The sequence below is a fragment of the Sus scrofa genome, chromosome 10 (assembly GCF_054392235.1).
Source record: "Sus scrofa isolate SSC_HxYL_T2T_F1_AM1 chromosome 10, Sscrofa_HxYL_maternal_Yorkshire_Landrace_v2.0, whole genome shotgun sequence".
In the NCBI taxonomy this organism is placed as follows: Eukaryota; Metazoa; Chordata; class Mammalia; order Artiodactyla; family Suidae; genus Sus; species Sus scrofa.
The window spans coordinates 65,391,713-65,409,195 of record NC_139392.1 but is presented as its reverse complement, the minus strand read 5'-3'; the positions used below and the strand labels follow the sequence as shown (position 1 = coordinate 65,409,195).

Genomic DNA, 17,483 nt, shown 5'->3' with positions numbered 1-17,483 from the left:
TTGGATTTAAAGGGCAGCTTCCAAATAATAGTAAACTTTGGAGTTCCCATTGTGGCTCAGCGGACATGAATCTGACTAACATCCTTGAGGATGCAGGTTCGATCCCAGCATCGCTAAGGGGGTTAAGGATCCGGCACTGCCGTGAGCTGTGGTGTAGGGCGCAGACACGGCTCGGATCTGACGTTGCACTGGCTGTGGAGTAGGCCAGTGGCTACACCTCCTATTCAGCCCTTAGCCTGGGAACCTCCATATGCTGGCTCTAAAAAGACAAAAAAATAAAATAAAATAAAATTTGGGCTCAACACTTGTTATTATGAAAGTGATTTTAGATCTACTGAAAATATTTGCTTATCCTTTATTACTAAAAAATTTTTCTTGAAAGGTTTATGTGGTCTAATACAATATCTTCTCTTCCAACCTGTGATCTATATAAACATGATGGTTTTACAAATAAGAATGAACTATGGGGAATAAAATGAATTCTTTATTAAATTTATGGAGTCACCGCAATCCCACTCTTGGGCATCTATCCGGACAAAACTCTACTTAAAAGAGACACATGCACCCGCATGTTCACTGCAGCACTATTCACAATAGCCAGGACATGGAAACAACCCAAATGTCCATCGACAGATGATTGGATTCGGAAGAGGTGGTATATATACACAATGGAATACTACTCAGCCATAAAAAAGAACAACATAATGCCATTTGCAGCAACATGGATGGAGCTAGAGAATCTCATCCTGAGTGAAATGAGCCAGAAAGACAAAGACAAATACCATATGATATCACTTATAACTGGAATCTAATATCCAGCACAAATGAACATCTCCTCAGAAAAGAAAATCATAGACTTGGAGAAGAGACTTGTGGCTGCCTGATGGGAGGGGGAGGGAGTGGGAGGGATCGGGAGCTTGGGCTTATCAGACACAACTTAGAATAGATTTACAAGGAGATCCTGCTGAATAGCATTGAGAACTATGTCTAGATACTCATGTCGCAACAGAAGAAAGGGTGGGGGAAAAACTGTAATTGTAATGTATACATGTAAGGATAACCTGACCCCCTTGCTGTACAGTGGGAAAATAAAAAAAATATTAAAAAAAATTTATGGAGTCAGTTGGGTGTTTCCATCAGCAGGGGATGTTCGGGATCTAGTTTCTTTCATTTCTCACTAGCAGAACTAAGAAAACAAGAGAGTTCTTAGCTTCAGAAAGCAAGAATCACAGGCAATGCAAATCTCTATATAAGGTTTAACATCACATTTATCCTCCATTGGACGACATGCTAAAATTTATTAGACTGAAATGAGAACATGAAGAAAACTCTAATTTTAGAGCTTAAAGAGACTAAGTTTGGCCAATCAAAAAATACGTATATACACACCCACATATATAGCATATACATAATATATACATCTATAAAAAATATATATACTTTTTTTTTTTGTCTTTTGTCTTTTCAGGGCCACACCAGTGGTATATGGAGGTTCCCAGGCTAGGGGTTGCAGCTCACGTCAACGCTGGATCCTTAACCTGCTGAGCGAGGCCAGGGATCTAACCTGCAACTTCATGGTTCCTCGTCGGATCTGTTTCCGCTGTGCCACTACCAGAACTCCCCAAATTATTTCTTAGTGAAAATTTCTGTTGTTGGAATTCTTTCGTTTTCAGCACTGTCCCACACAAGTGCTACAGTGTTACCTCAAATAACTAGTTTTTCACTTAAATGCAATCAAATGGCTTATGGGAAGCTTCTCTTACTTGCTTTTATGCATCAATATTCTCATACTTGAGATGTTCTTGATGTCTTATTACAATTTGACCTGGGTAATTGGCATCGACACTTCTGAATCTCAAAATCTGATAGTTTTTGACATAATTACACTTCTAATACCATATAACATAATATACATTATTAGAAGTGTTAATTCTAGGAGTTCCTGTCTCAGCTCAGCGGAAACAAATCCGACTAGGAACCATGAGGCTGCGGCTTCAATTCCTGGCCTCATTGCTGTGAGCTGTGGTGTAGGTTGCAGACTCGGCTCAGATCCCACGTTGCTGTGGCTATGGCATAGGCCTGTGGCTACAGCTCTGATTAGACCCCTAGCCTGGAAACCTCCATGTGCCCACAGGTGCGCCCTTAAAAAGACAAAAGACAAAAAAAAAAAAAAAGTGTAATTCTAATATGTATATATATTAGAAAAGTAAGCCATATATATAATATATATATATATATATATATAATTTCTTCATAAATTAGCATCCTGCTTTTCACATTTGCTTCTTTACTCACTTCAGAGTGAAAATGAAGAGCCTCCTGTCGGACTGTGGGCTCTCTTAGGTTTTTTTCCATCACTCTATGCCAAAGCACTTCAGTTTCAGGGAGCTATTTCCTCTGTCTGGAATTTTTCTACTCGTCTCTCTCATCCTCTCCCAACCCTCTATGCCTCAGGTAGAGACTCACAAATTGTTTATCAAAGCATTTCCTTTTTCCTTCCAGGTACATAGCTCGATTACATTCCCTGGCCTTCTTCTGGTTAAGTGCTGCCATGTTACTAGGTTCTGGCCAGTGGAATACAGACAGAGGTGACGTAGGTCAAATTTCCAGGCACACCCACTCCATCGAAAGATACAGCCGACTCCTCCCTGCCTCCCCACAAGTGAATCGCCAACTGTTTGTGATCTCTCCCCACCTGCTGGTTGAATGGAAAAAACTCCCAGAACCTAAAGGGAGGCACTGCTACAACATGGAAAGAGCCTGGGTCCTTATGTCGCCACTTAGAAGAAAGCTTCCTAGGAGAAATGCTCTTCCAGAGATGACTTAGCTGAGTGCCTGTGGCTCAAGGACTCTCATGAAATTGCAGGCGACCTATAGGCCAGGGCTGTGGCCCTATGCGGAAGCTCCTTTTGGTGGAGGAGGCGAGCATCTGCTTCCAAGGCCACTCACAAGGCTGTTGGCAGGTCTTGGTCTTTTCCTCTGTGAGCTTCTCCAAAGGGTTGCCTCATGACATGGCAGCTCACTTCCCCAAGAGCAAGCAATAGGACAGTGGGGGGCAGGGGAAGAAGGACAGAAAGAGAGAGAGATGGAACCAGTCTTTTCAAAACGTAAGCCCAGACGTTCTATCCCCACAATATTCTATGTGTTAGAAGGGTTGGTTTATGCAAGGTGTGCAAACTAGGATAGGATCATTGGAAGCAATCTTGGGAAGCTGGCTCCCGTGCTGTATATTTGCTGATGACCTCTCTCTTCTGCAGCAGAATTAAAGAGGACCTCTGCCTTCTTGTGCTAAGTATACATGCGGAAAGACACCATATATAAATAGGGAGACTGTATATTATGCGAGAACACCTGGTCAAGCGTTCAAAGCGGCTAAAATTCAGCCCATGCTCGTGAGTCTTAAACTCACAAAGACACCATCCAGGCTAGAGACGGCCTATGTGGTCCTCATCAAACTCTGAATAAAGGAAGACAGTTTCCTGGAAATGATTCATCCTTCTGTATCTGGTCCACTGTACTACACACCGCACTTGGTATCATCTCAATAAATATTTGTTAATCAAAAGTCAACGAGTACTTAAAGGATCCATAAATCTGAGATATTTTAGATGGCTAGTGTGTGATTAAAAATATTATTTAGTAAAGACCTAGGTATAAGACCAGATATCATAAAACTCTTAGAGGAAAACATAGGCCAAACACTCTCCGACATAAACCACAGCAGCATCTTCTCAGATCCACCTCTTAGAGTAATGACAGCAAAAACAAAAATAAACAAATGGGACTTAATTAAACTTAAAAGTTGCTGCACAGCAAAGGAAACCCTAAACAAAACGAAAAGACAATCCACAGAATGGGAGAAAATCTTTGCAAATGAATCAACTGACAAGGAAGTAATCTCCAAAATTTATAAACACCTCCTACAGCTCAAATCCAAAAAACCAAACAACCCCATCAAAAAATGGGCAGAAGATCTAAAAAGACAATTCTCAAAAGACATACATATGGCCAAAAAACACATGAAAAGATGCTCAACATCACTCATTATTAGAGAAATGCACATGAAAACCACTATGAGGTACCACCTTACACCAGCCAGAATGGCCATCATCAAAATGTCTACAAACAGTAAGTGCTGGAGCGGGTATGGAGAAAAAGGAACCCTACTACGCTGTTGGTGGGAATGTAAATTGGTGCAACCACTGTGGAAAACAGTATGAAGGTTCCTCAGAAAACTAAAAGTAGAACTACCATTTGATCTAGCAATCCCACTCCTAGGCATCTATCCAGAGAAAACCATGACTCACAAAGACACTGTACTCTGATGTTCATTGCAGCACTCTTTTCAATAGCCAAGACATGGAAACAACCTAAATGTCCAATGACAGAGGAGTGGATCAAGAAGATGTGGTCCATAAACACAATGGAATATTACTCAGCCATTAAAAGGAACGAAATAATGGCATTTTTAGCAACATGGATGGACCTAGAATCTATCATGCTAAATGAAGTCAGCCATACAATGAGACACCAACGTCAAATGCTTCCACTGACATATGAAACCTGAAAAAAGGACAGAATGAACTTCTGTGCAGAACAGATACTGACTCACAGACTTTGAAAGACTTCTGGTTTCCAAAGGAAACAGTTTTGGGGGGTGGGGGGATGCCCTGGGGGTGTGGGATGGAAATCCTATAAAATTGGATTATGATGATCATTGTTCAACTATAAATGTAGTAAATTCATTGAGTAATAAAAAATATTATTTAGGAGGCATTTCAAGAAATTGGCTCAAGAAATGCTTACAAATATCAAAGACCGATCCAGGGCTTTTCTAAATTTTTAAAGCTCCTCAGTGATATCTGCATATGGAACAATTAATTAATGGATATTCTGCTTATACTTTGACTCCAATTGTTGGGCTATAATTTGAAGTCATTAAAATCATAGTATTAGGAGTTCTCCTGTGGTGCAGCAGGTTAAGGATCCGGCATTGTCACTGCAAGGGCTGGGGTCACTGCTGTGGCACAGGTTCAATCCCTGGCCTGGGAACGTCCACATGCCTTGTGTGTGGTCAAATAATTATAACATTAAAGAAGAAAATTCCCCAATAATGTGGACAATTTTCAGACACACTTTTGTCTCCATACATGCTTATTCAAGACAACATTCAGAGTACAATTTTATCTAATTCAAAGCAGCTTCTGTGAATGGATAAACAACAAGGTCCTTTGTACAGCACAAAGAAGGATATCCAACCTCCTGGGAGAGACCAGGATGGAAAAGAATATTACAAAGAATGTATGAGTTCCCATTGTGGCTCAGTGGGTTAAGGACCTGACGTTGTCTCTGTGAGGATGCAGGTTTAATCCCTCGCCTCACTCAGAGGGTCAAGGATCCAATGTTGCCACAAGATGCAGCATAAGTCAGATGTGGCTTGGATCCAGTGTGGCCACAGTTGTGGTATAGGCCATAGCTGTAGCTCCGATTCAACCCCTAGCCCAGGAACTCCCATATGTCACAGGTACAGCTGTAAAACGGAAAAACAAAATTATGTATATATGTACGTAACTGAGTCACTTTGCTGTACAGCAGAAAGTACCACAACACAGTAAATAAACTATAATTTTTTTTTTTGGTCTTTTTTAGGGCCGCACCTGCGGCACATGGAGGTTCCTAAGCTAGGGGTCTAATCGGAGCTGTAGCCACAGGCCTACGCCAGAGCCACAGCAACATGGGATCTGAGCCGTGTCTACAACCTACACCACAGCTCATGGCAATGCCGGATCCTTAACCCACTGAGCAAGGTCAGGGATTGAACCCGCAACCTCATGGTTCCTAGTCGGATTCGTTAACCACTGAACCATGACGGGAACTCCTAAATCTACTATAATTAAAAAAATTTTTTTTTCCAAGCAGTTGAAACACACACACACAGAAACAATAGTGCAGCAATGGGGCAGGGTCCAGGTACCCACTCAAAGAATATATAGAGCAATGATACAGATCTCTGGACTTTTCCACAGGAACTAAGGCCTCCATCCAGTTGGGGGATGATAACTTCCGGCTGAGGACCAGCTCACAGACCCCAGACTGATTGGAAGCAGAGGGCTGATGACCGACAATCTTGGAACACCACCCTCTTACCTCCCACCAACTAATTAGAAGCAAGTCACATGCCCTGCAGCCTGCTCCCCCCACTTCCCCAGTTTTGCTTATAAAAATTCTTCCCTGAAAACTACCCAGGATTTCAGGTTCCTTGAGCAGGACCTGTTCATTCTCCTTGCTTGGCTCTGAAATAAATGTTTCTCTGCTCCAAAACCCAAAGTTTCAGTTTGGCCTCTCCATGTGTCGGGCACACAAGCTTACACTGGACAATGCTATCCTGACCACCTTCCCCCTGCTCCAAGCACCATCATCTTTCATCCAGACTATTATCAGTACCTCTTGTTTCTCCTTTTGCCACAAAAGCCATTCTCCACATCACAGAAGGGGTGAGAGCTCACTCATTCTAGCTTGTGAAGGTAGATTGTTAAATTCTCCCTATTATGAGGGATTTTGCAATCACAGCAATCATTAAAAGTTATACATACATGCAATTAGTTTACATTAAAAACAAAAGTAATTACTCAACATTGATCATTTCATTAGTGTAGTAGTATATTTTTCTATCATCTAAGCTTTTAAGATTATATTTACTTTGCATGGTGGAAAGCACTTACAGAGGTGTGTCATTGTGTGTTCCCAGCTCCATATTCAGCGCTATCACATGGAGAGCTTATCAGCTGTGAGAAGGGAATTTGTACCATAGAAATCGGCAAATGCTACAAATTAGGACGTGACCTGTTCTGTTGATCGTTGTTGGGCTGCACCCTGAAGGCCTACAAAGCTGTAGTTGTCCAGCTTTAAGACTGAGGAAGGATAGAGTTCCTGTTGTGGCTCAGTGAAAATGAACCTCACTAGTACCCATGAGGATGCGGGTTCAATCCCTGGCCTCACTCAGTGGGTTAAGGTATCTGGCATTGCCGTGAGCCCTGGTGTAGGTCGCAGACATGGCCCTGATCTGGCACTGCTGTGGCTGTGGTGTAGACCAGCAGCTGGAGCTCTGATTTGACACTTAGCCTGGGAACTTCCATATGCTCCAGGTGCAGCCCTAAAAAGAAATAAAAATAAAAATAAAAAATAAAGACTGAAGAAGGAGCCAGGAGTCAACAACAGTGCCATCAATGGTTTAATGGATAGGGGAGCTTACAGTCTGAAGGTCCTGGAGCGACCCCCCACTGTGTGCAGTAGTGGACAGCAGGCAGGACATGGTGGCAGGCTTCACTCACAGGGAAAAAGGGAGATTGCCAGGTATAGGGGGCACTGATGTCAGGTTGGCTCATTAATTACCAGGGAAACCAGTGAGGGGCATGCCCCCCACAGCCCCTTTGATAAGAACAATCACCAGCTGGGGCCTGGGGCAAGTATGGAGGAAGGTCAGTCATGGGCACAGGGTACAGACAAAGCAGGCACTGATCAGTCAGGCGAACGTACAGAGAGCAGGAGAACACCCACCTTGAGTGGCATGACCATACGATCATCTAGACCCAACAAAGCCAATGGAGAAAATATCCATAAGGTAGATTATGCTTAAATATGTGAGCATAGTGAGTCTACAGTCCTTATGTTTTACGTTACAACAACGACAACCCTGAGGAATTAGTCTTGCACTATTTGGAAAGCATCATCTGTTTCAGCAAAGAAGTAGTTCACATAACTGATGCGAGAGTCAAGTTCCAACACGCATCTTTATTCTATCAGTTTCACCTTGTTATTGTAAATAAAAATATCAATCAGCATGCATATCAGAATGACATGTTTTTTGAGCACCTAACACATTCCCAGAATACAGTATGTGCTCAAAACAATCTTCTGAAAAGATGTTTTATTTATTTTTAAATTTTTATGGCCACACCCATGGCATAGGGAAGTTCCCAGACTAGGGATTGAATCCGAGCCACAGCTGTGACCTATGCTGCAGCTGCAGAAACACCAGATCCTTTAACCCACTGCACCAGGCTGGGGATAGAACCCACACCTCCATAGGAACCCAAACCAATGCAGTGGATTCTTAACCCATTGCACCACAGTGGGAACTCCTTTTTAATTTTTTTGAAAAACTAAATGCAGCATTTAATTCCATCTTAACCACCTGCAAGCAATGATGATTCATAAATGCCCTATTTCTTCTTCTGCAAAATGGGTTTAATAATAGTACCTAATTTGTATAGCTGCTCTAAGGACTAAATAAGACACTCCACAGAAAGTCCTTAGTCCAGTGACTGGTACCAGGAAAGTACTTCATAAATGTTAGCTATTATTCTTACTACAATGCACTTCCATAGCCATTTCTCAGAGTCCCCACATAATGCTGTGATAGTTTACAGATAAGGAAACTGAGGCTGAAAAAGACAAAGGGAGTGGCTGAGTTCATGGAAAGAGGAGGGCTGAGTTCACGATGCCATGTCACATCACATCCTTTGCCCACAAGAAATGTCCAGTCCTCATGTTAATTCAGGGATCTAAGTAAGGCAAGGGCCCTAACCTTGCTATTTCTCAATTCTCAGAGCTGTAAAAGGAGACAGAAACCAAACTCTGTGAGCTCCCTCACAAAACTGGATGAGAAATGAAATCAGACCATGGTTACAAAAGAATACTAAAAACCATTAACAAAATACTATTCAAAGGGCGGGATCAAGAGGGTGGAGGAGGAAGACGTGGCACTCACCTTCTCCCACGAACCCATCCAAAAAACCCATCTACATGTAGAACGATTCGCATGGAACATCTACCGAATGCTGGCAGAAGACGTTAAACCTCCAAAAAGGGCAAGAAACCCTCTACCTGACTGAGTAGAACAAAAGGAAAAAGAGAGAGAGAGAGACAGAGAGAGAAAAAGGAATCAGGATGGGACTGGCACTCCCGAGAGGGAGCTGTGAAAGAGGAAAGGAACCCACACCCTGGGAAGCCTCCTGACAGGGAGATTGGCTGAGACGGAGGGACCTCAAAACCTCAGAGAAAAGTGCAGCAGCTGGTCTGAGGAGGGCAAAGCAGAGAAAGAGCCACACAGACCATCTGTACCACTTCCTGGGACACCACAGCCTGAGATGCTCTGCCAGTGGCTGGGCACTGAGACTCAGACTCTGGAGGTCAGTTCTGGGGAGATGACTGGGGTTGGCTGTGTGGAGAGAGTCTGGGGTGCTAGAGAGCAGTGTGCCAAGGGATGGGGAGAAGAGTGCCACAGCTAAGGGAACCTGGGAGGAGGTATGGGCCTGCAGGAGAAGCAAAGCGCCATTGTGGAGGAGAGCGAGGTGGGGGAGGGGTGGGTCACTACATGGATATCTTTGTGCATGGGCAGACTCTCAGAGGTCGGGGCTATAGGCAGTGAAGTGTCTCTTGCACAGACTACTGGTGAGAGGCCCCTCTTACATAGGCTACAGGTGTCGGTGCCTCCTACACAGGCTAAGCATTATGGGGCACCTGCTGTATGGTCTATAGGCTGTGGGGGGGAACTCATTCATCTCAGACTCCAAAGGTGGGCGTGGTCTGCCACCACTAGGGGTCCATGAACAGTTACCATCTATGGCCCCAGTCATCTCAGAGGTCGGCAAAGAGGAGGGCACTGCAACCTATCACTTGTTGCTACTCTCACTCCCCTGGGAAGACACATGACCTGCTGCTGCCACTGCCAAATGCTCCAGGTGCTGCCTACATCTGCCTGAGGGTCACTGCTGCTTCCCAGGGCCCTGCAACTAGGAGCAGCCTGCACCACCTTCCTGTGGGTCCTTGCCACTGACAAGGGTCCAGCAACCAGGCACTGGCTACTATCCCTGCCCATTGCCTCCATCTCCCTGGAAGCACGTGCAGCACCCTAAAAAACAAATAGTAAGGCCTCACAAGATACCCAGGGGCACACTCACATATAAATATCCCTCAAAGACTACAGTAGTTGTTTCCACTAAACTCACAGAATAAGAAAAATATAAGCAAAATGAAGAAGCTCAGGAACCACTCCCAGTTAAAAGAACAGGAGAATTCACCTGAAGGAGCAAACACTGAAACAGACCTCTGCAATCTAAGAAATGCCAAGTTCAAAAAGGAGATAGTGGGAGTTCCCATTGTGGTTCAGCAGAAATGAATCTGACTAGTATCCATGAGGACGCAGGTTCGATTCCTGGCCTTGCTCAGTGGGTTACAGGATCCAGTGTTGCCGTGAGCTGCGGTGTAGGCTGCAGACTCAGCTCGGATCTGGTATTGCTGTGACTGTGGTGTAGGCCAGCAGCTGTAGCTCTGATTCAACCCCTAGCCTGGGAGCCTCCATATGCTGTGGGTGCAGCCCTTAAAAAAAAAAAAAAAGGAGATAGTGAAAATACTGAAGGAATTAAGAGCGAATATGAAGGAATTAAGAGCAAATATGAACAGTGATGCAGATTACTTTAGAAAGGATCTAGAAAATAAGAGGAGCCAAGGAAAATTCGAAAATTCATTTGCAGAGATGTAGGCTGAGTTAAAGACACTGAAAAGCAGAATGAATAATTCAGAGGAATGAATTAGTGACTTGGAAGACAGAATAATGGAAATCACCCTATCAGGACTGCAGACAGAAAACCAAGTGAAAAAACATGAAAGCAATAGAAGAGATCTATGGGATAATATAAAGCAGGCCAATCTATGCATAATAGGGATACCAGAAGGAGAAGAAAAAGAAAAGGAGATTGAAAATATATTTGAAGAAATTATGGCTGAAAACTTTCCAAATCTAAAGGAAACAGATATCAAGATACAGGAAGCACAGAGGACTCCAAACAAGTTGAACCCAAAGAAGCCCACGCCAAGACATATTATAATAAAAATGGCAAAAGTTAAAGAGAGGATATTAAAGGCAGTAAGAGAAAAACAAAGACTTAATTATAAGGGAACCCCCCCATAAGGCTATCAGCTGATTTCTCTACGGAAACACTACAAGCCAGAAGAGAGTGGCAAGATTCAAACTTCTAATAGGGAGAAATTTGAAACCTAGAATAGTCTACCCAGCAAGAATATCATTTAAAATAGAAGGAGAAATGAAGAATCTCTCCAACAAACAAAAACTAAGAGTACAGCGTTACTAAACCCATTCTAAAGGAAATACTGAAAGGGCTCTTCTAAATAAAAAAGAAATAAGAAGAAATAGGATGGAGGAAATCACACTGGAAAGTAATTACAGAAATAAGCCAGTATTCAGATTTAAAATGGGGGAAAGAAAAACCTGCTGTAAAAGTGACGGTAAACACAAGGAACAGGAAAAGGATAAACATGAAGATGTTTTAAAAAAAAAAAGGACATCAAAATCATAAAATGTGGGGAAGGAAAAAAAGAAAATCTAGACTTTTTTTTTTTAGAATGTGTTTGAGCCTATATGACTATCAGGCTAAAGCATGCAGATATAGGAAGGGGTTAACATACTTGAAAAATGGGCAATCACAAATCAAAACCAAACATTACATTTACAAAAACTAAAAAGAAGACATGAGCATAAAATAAAAGGAAATCACCCAACCAAAAAAAAGACAGGAACAAAGGAGAAACAGAATCAACTGGAAAACAAGGTTTAAAATGGCAATAAATACATATTTATCAATAATTACTTTAATTGTCAATGGACTGAATACTCCAATCAAAAGACATATAGGGGTAGACTGGATTAAAAAAACCAAGAGCCTACAATATGCTGCCTACAAGAGACTCACCTTAGGACAAAGGACACATATAAAATGAAAATGAGGAATGGAAAAAGATATTTCATGCGAATGGAAAACACAGGTAAGGAGTTGCAATACTCATATGAGACAAAACAGACTTTAAAACAAAGGCCATAGGAAAGACAAAGAACACTATTTAATGATAAAAGGATCAATCCAAGAAGAGGATATTACATTGAAAATATATATGCCCCTAATATAGGAACTCTCAAATACATACAACAAACATTAACAGACATAAAAGGAGAAATAGATGGGAATAAAATAAAAGTAGGAGATGGGAGTTCCCATCATGGCGCAGTGGAAATGAATTCAACTAGGAACCATGAGGTTGCAGGTTCGCTCCCTGGCCTCGCTCAGTAGGTTAAGGACTGGTGTTACCGTGAGCTACAGTGTAGGTCGCAGACGTGGCTTGGATCCTGTGTTGCTGAGGCTGTGGCAGAGGCCAGCAGCTGTAGCTCCAATCTGACCCCTAGCCTGGATGCAGCCCTAAAGCAAATAAATAAATAAATAAATAAATAAATACAATTACATCAGTGGATAGATCCTCTAGACAGAAAATCAATAAGGCAACAGAGATCTTAATTACACAATAGAAAAGTGAGACAACTCAGGACATTACATCCAAAAAAATCAGAATATACATTCTTTTCAAGTGCACATGGAACATTCTCAAGGATTGATCACATACTGGGGCACAAAACTAACCTCACAAATTTAAGAGCATAGAAAAGTATCTTCTCTGACCACAATGGCATGAAACTAGAAATCGACCTCAGGAAAAGAAATGAGAAAAAAACTTCACATGGAGACTAAACAACATGCTACTAAAAAACTAATGGGTCAATGAGAAAATCAAATGCAAACTGAAAAAGACCTCGAGATCATTAAAAATTTATGGGATGCCACAAAAGCAGTTCTTAGAGGGAAGTTCATTGATACAGGCCTTCCTCAGAAAAGAACAAAAATCTCAAATCAACAACTTAACCTACCACCTAAAAGAATTAGAAAAGGAAGAACAAACAAAATCTAAAGGCAGCAGAAGAAAGGAAATCATAAAGATCAGAGAGGAAATCAATAAAATAGATTCAAAAAACAATAGAAAAAAAATCAATAAAACCAAGAGCTCGTTCTTTGAAAGTATGAACAACACTTACAACCCTCTGGCCAGACTCACCAAGAAGAGAGGAAAAAGAATTCAAACAAAGCAAGAAATGAAAAAGGAGAAGTTCCTATCATGGCTCGGCAGAAATGAATCTCATTAGCATCCATGAGGATGCAGGGCTGCTCCCTGGCCTTGCTCAGTGGGTTAAGGATCTAGCATTTCCATGAGCTGTGGTGTATGTTGCAGACACGGCTCGGATCTGGAGTTGCTGGCCACTATAGCTCCGATTTAACCCCAAACCTGGGAAAGGAAACATCACAACAGATACTGCAGAAATATAAAAAACAATATGAGAACACTATGAAAAATTATATCTCAACAAATTTGACAACTTAGAAGAAATGGACAACTTTCTAAAGACATACAACCTGTCAAAACGGAATCAAGAAGAAATAGATAAATTAAACAGACCAATCACTAGAAATGAAATTGAATATGTAATAAAAACACTCTCTACATAAGACCGGATGGCTTCACCAGAGAATTCTACCAAACATAAAAAGAAGAACTTACCCTCATCTTTCTTACGCTTTTCCAAAATGTTGAAGAAGAAGGAACACTCCCAAAGACACTCTACGAAGCCACCATCACCCTAATACCAAAACCAAAGATACTACAAAAAAGAAAATTATAGGCCATTCTTTAATTTTAGCCAACCAAATACAACAACAGATAAGAAAAATCATATACCACGACCAAGTAGAATTCATCCCAAGTTCACAAGGATGGTTCAACATACGCAAATCAATCAATGTCATATACCACATTAACAAGAGAAAAGTCAAAAACCACATGATCATCTCAACAGAGGCAGAAAAAACATTTGACAAAGTCCAACATCCATTCATGATAAAAAGTGGGTATAGAGGGAACATACTTTAACATAATAAAAACCATTTATGACAAACCCACAGCAAATATAATACTCTACAGAGAAAAGCTGAAAGCGTTCCTGCTAAATTCTGGATCAAGACAAGGATGCTCACTCTCACCACTTTTATTCAACATAGTATTTCAAGTCCTAGCCACAGCAGTCCAACAAACAAAAGAAATAAAAGGTATCCAAATGGAAGAGAAGAGGTAAAACTGTTACTGTATGCAGATGACATGATACTATAAATAGAAAACTGTAAGGAATCCACACAATAACTACTCAAACTGATCAAAGAATTCAGCAAAGTAGCAGGATACAAGATTAACATTCAAAAATTGGTTGCATTTCTGTATATTAACAATGAAATATTAGTAAAGGAATATAAAAATACAAATACAATACCTTTTAAAATCATACCCCAAAATATTAAATACCTCGGATTTAAACCTGACCAAGGAGGTGAAAGGCTTATATGCTGAGAACTATAAAACACTAATCAAGGAAATTAAAGAGGATTCAAAGAAATGGAGAGATATTCCATGTTCCTGGATTGGAACAATTAATATAATTAAAACAGCCATACTACCCAAAGCAATCTACAGATTTAATGCAATCCCTATCAAATTACCCATGACATTTTTCACAAATATAGAATAAACAATCCAAAAATTCATATGGAACCATAAAAGACCCAGAAATGCCAACTCAATCTTGAGGAACAATAATTAAACAGGAGGCATAACTCTCCTGGACTTCAGACAATATTACAAAGCTATAGTAATCAAGACAGTGTGGTACTGGTATAAAAACAGACATACAGACCAATGCAACAGAATAGAGAACCCAGAAATAAACCCAGACACCTATGGTCAATTAATCTTCGACAAAGGAGGCAAGAATATAAAATGGGAAAAAGATAGTCTCTTCAGCAAGTGGTGCAGGGAAAACTGGACTGCTGCATGTAAATCAATGAAACTAGAACACATCCTCATACCATGCACAAAAATAAACTTAAAGTGGCTTAAAGAAACCTAAGACAAGACACCATAAAACTCATAGAAAGAACATAGGCAAAACGTTCTTTGACATCAACCGTACAAATGTTTTCTTAGTTCCATCTCCCAAAGCAATAGAAATAAGAACAAAAATAAACCAATGGGACCTAATCGAACTTACAAGGTTTTGTACAGCAAAAGAAACCTTAAAAAAAAAAATGAAAAGACAACCTATGGAATGGGAAAAATAGTTTCAAATGACGCAACTGACAAGGGCTTAATCTCCAAAATATACAAACAATCCACACAACTCAACAGCAAGAAAACAAACAATCCAGATGAAAAGTGGGCAGAAGACCTCAATATATTTTCTCCATAGAAGACATACAGATGGCCAGCAGGCACATGAAAAAATGCTCAACATCACTAATTATGAGATAAATGCAAATCAAAACTACAATGAAAAAAAAAAAAACTACAATGCGATACCCTTCTAACACAGGTTAGAAGGGCCATCATTAGTAAGTCTGCAAATAACAAATGCTGGAGAGGGTGTGGAGAAAAGGGAACCCTCCTGCACTATTGGTGAGAGTGTAAACTGGTAAACCACTGTGGAAAACAGTATGGAGGTTCCTCAGAATACTAAATATAGAACTACCATATGATCCAGCAACCCCAATCCTGGGCATAGAGACAAAACTTTCATTGAAAAAGATACATGCACCCCTGTGTTCACTGCAGCAATATTCACAATAGCCAAGACATGGAAACAACCTAAATGTCCACTGACAGATGAATAGATTAGGAAGATGTGGTATCGAACACTACTCAGCCATAAAAAAGAGCAAAATAATGCCATTTGCCGCAACATGGATCGAAGTAGTGACTATCATCCTAAGTCAGAAAGAGACAAATACCATATGGTATCACTTCCAACTGGAATCTAATATATGGCACAAATGAACCTATCTACACAAAAGAAACTAATGGACATGGAGAACATACTTGTGATTGCCAAGGGGGAGGGGAAGGGAGTGGGATGGACTGGGAGTTTGGGGTTTGTAGATCGCGAACGATTGCATTTGGAGTGGACAAGCAATGAGGTCCTGTTGTATAGCACAGGGAACTCTTTCTAATCACTTGTGATGGAACATGATGGTGAATAATGTGAGAAAAAGAATGTACATGTATGTGTAACTGGTTCACCTTGCTGTACAGTAGAAATTGACAGAACACTGTAAATCAACTACAATAAAAAATTTTAAAACACATAAAATACTATTCAATAAAAGCAGTGACTTATGAGAACTGGTTCACCTGTGCACAAAACCTGGCCTCTTTTTAATACTGGGAATAAACAACTTTCTTGTAATTTCAATTTACTCAGGATTGCTGGTCTGAAGGCCTGATGAAGTACTTTTGAGTCCTTTCGAACTGTGGCAAAATATGGTAGAAATAAAGATATTACTGGACTGGGAAGCAGAAGACTAGAATTCCAGTTCTGATTCTGTCACTAAAGCAGTCTGTGAATTTAGACAACTTACTTCCCCTTTCTAAGGAAAGAAGGAAAAGGAAGATAAAAGAGTTGGACCAGATAAGACCTCTTCCAGTCCTACATACCACAACTCTTAAATCCCAAATCTTGGAAATGGGAGAATATAGTAGATCTCCAGACTCCAAAGAACTAGTGCCAACATAAGGAGACGCCTCAAGATCTGGCCTAGGAAGGCCTGAGCCTGATTTGTAGACACCTGGAATCAATTACACTGGAAAACTAGAACACCTGCCCAAGTTAATTTTGGTTCAGTTACCCCTCTGGGCCTTATCTGAAAATAGAAGAAATAAAACCCTATTTGACGACAGGAGTTGAAGCAGCTGACTTGGGCCACTTTCTGCGCCCCACCTGACCCCCACCGCAACTGGGAACGATAAATCTAAATACTACGGAGAACAAGCAAGATCTGGGGGAGAGGAATATGCCACGAACAAACAGGACAGACCTCACTGCTTTAAATGTCTTACGTCTTCTTTGAGCCAAAACCCCAGGAAACTTCAGTCGTGCTGAAATACCAAGTCCCTTGCATCCATCAACCGAGCGCTGCTGAGCGGTGGGGAGGATGCGGCGGATGCCGGGAGGAGGCGGGGCCGTCGCTCCGGGGTGGGGGGAGGAGGAAGGCAGGCAGAGAGGGAGGAAGGGCGGGGGGCGGTCTTGGCGTGAGAAACTGAGCGCATGCGCGGGAGTGGCCCCCTCGGTACCGACCCCTCCCCTTCTCTCAGTCCTGTGGGACCTGCGCCTGCGCCCTCGCGGACCCCCTCCGCGCTCAGCTGAATGTACTAATTTGGGCTGAGATCTTCTTCATTCCTTTCGGTTCCTAGTTTCTTCTTATTCTAATCATATCGATTACCATTGTCACATTGGAACCTGGCTCAATCCTATTTGTACAAATGCCCGAATCACTAAGCATTATAGTTAGGCTTAAAAGTCTTTTCATCTATTGTTTCTGAATTTCCTGCACAGAAAAAAAACACTAAACCATCACCTGAGGAAATTTTTAGGAACTCACTTGAGACCTTTACTGTGAAAGTTGAAGATGAAACTGAAAATAGCATTTTTCCCCCCGGACCACTACAACCCAATAATTTAGGAGGACCTTCAAAATAGGATG

General features: G+C 41.4%; 1 protein-coding gene and 1 long non-coding RNA gene across 3 annotated transcripts in view; both read right to left on the bottom strand.

The window, feature by feature from the left end:
- Positions 1-16,948, bottom strand: part of LOC146399471 (uncharacterized) — a 69,642-nt gene extending 52,694 nt beyond the window's left edge. Inside the window, exon 1 of the long non-coding RNA XR_014817790.1 lies at positions 16,818-16,948. This is a non-coding gene — a long non-coding RNA (uncharacterized LOC146399471). The remainder of the gene's footprint in view (positions 1-16,817) is intronic.
- MOB3B (MOB kinase activator 3B) overlaps positions 1-17,483 on the bottom strand; it is a 333,368-nt gene that overhangs the window by 56,208 nt on the left and 259,677 nt on the right. The gene's annotated exons all lie outside the window — the stretch shown is intronic.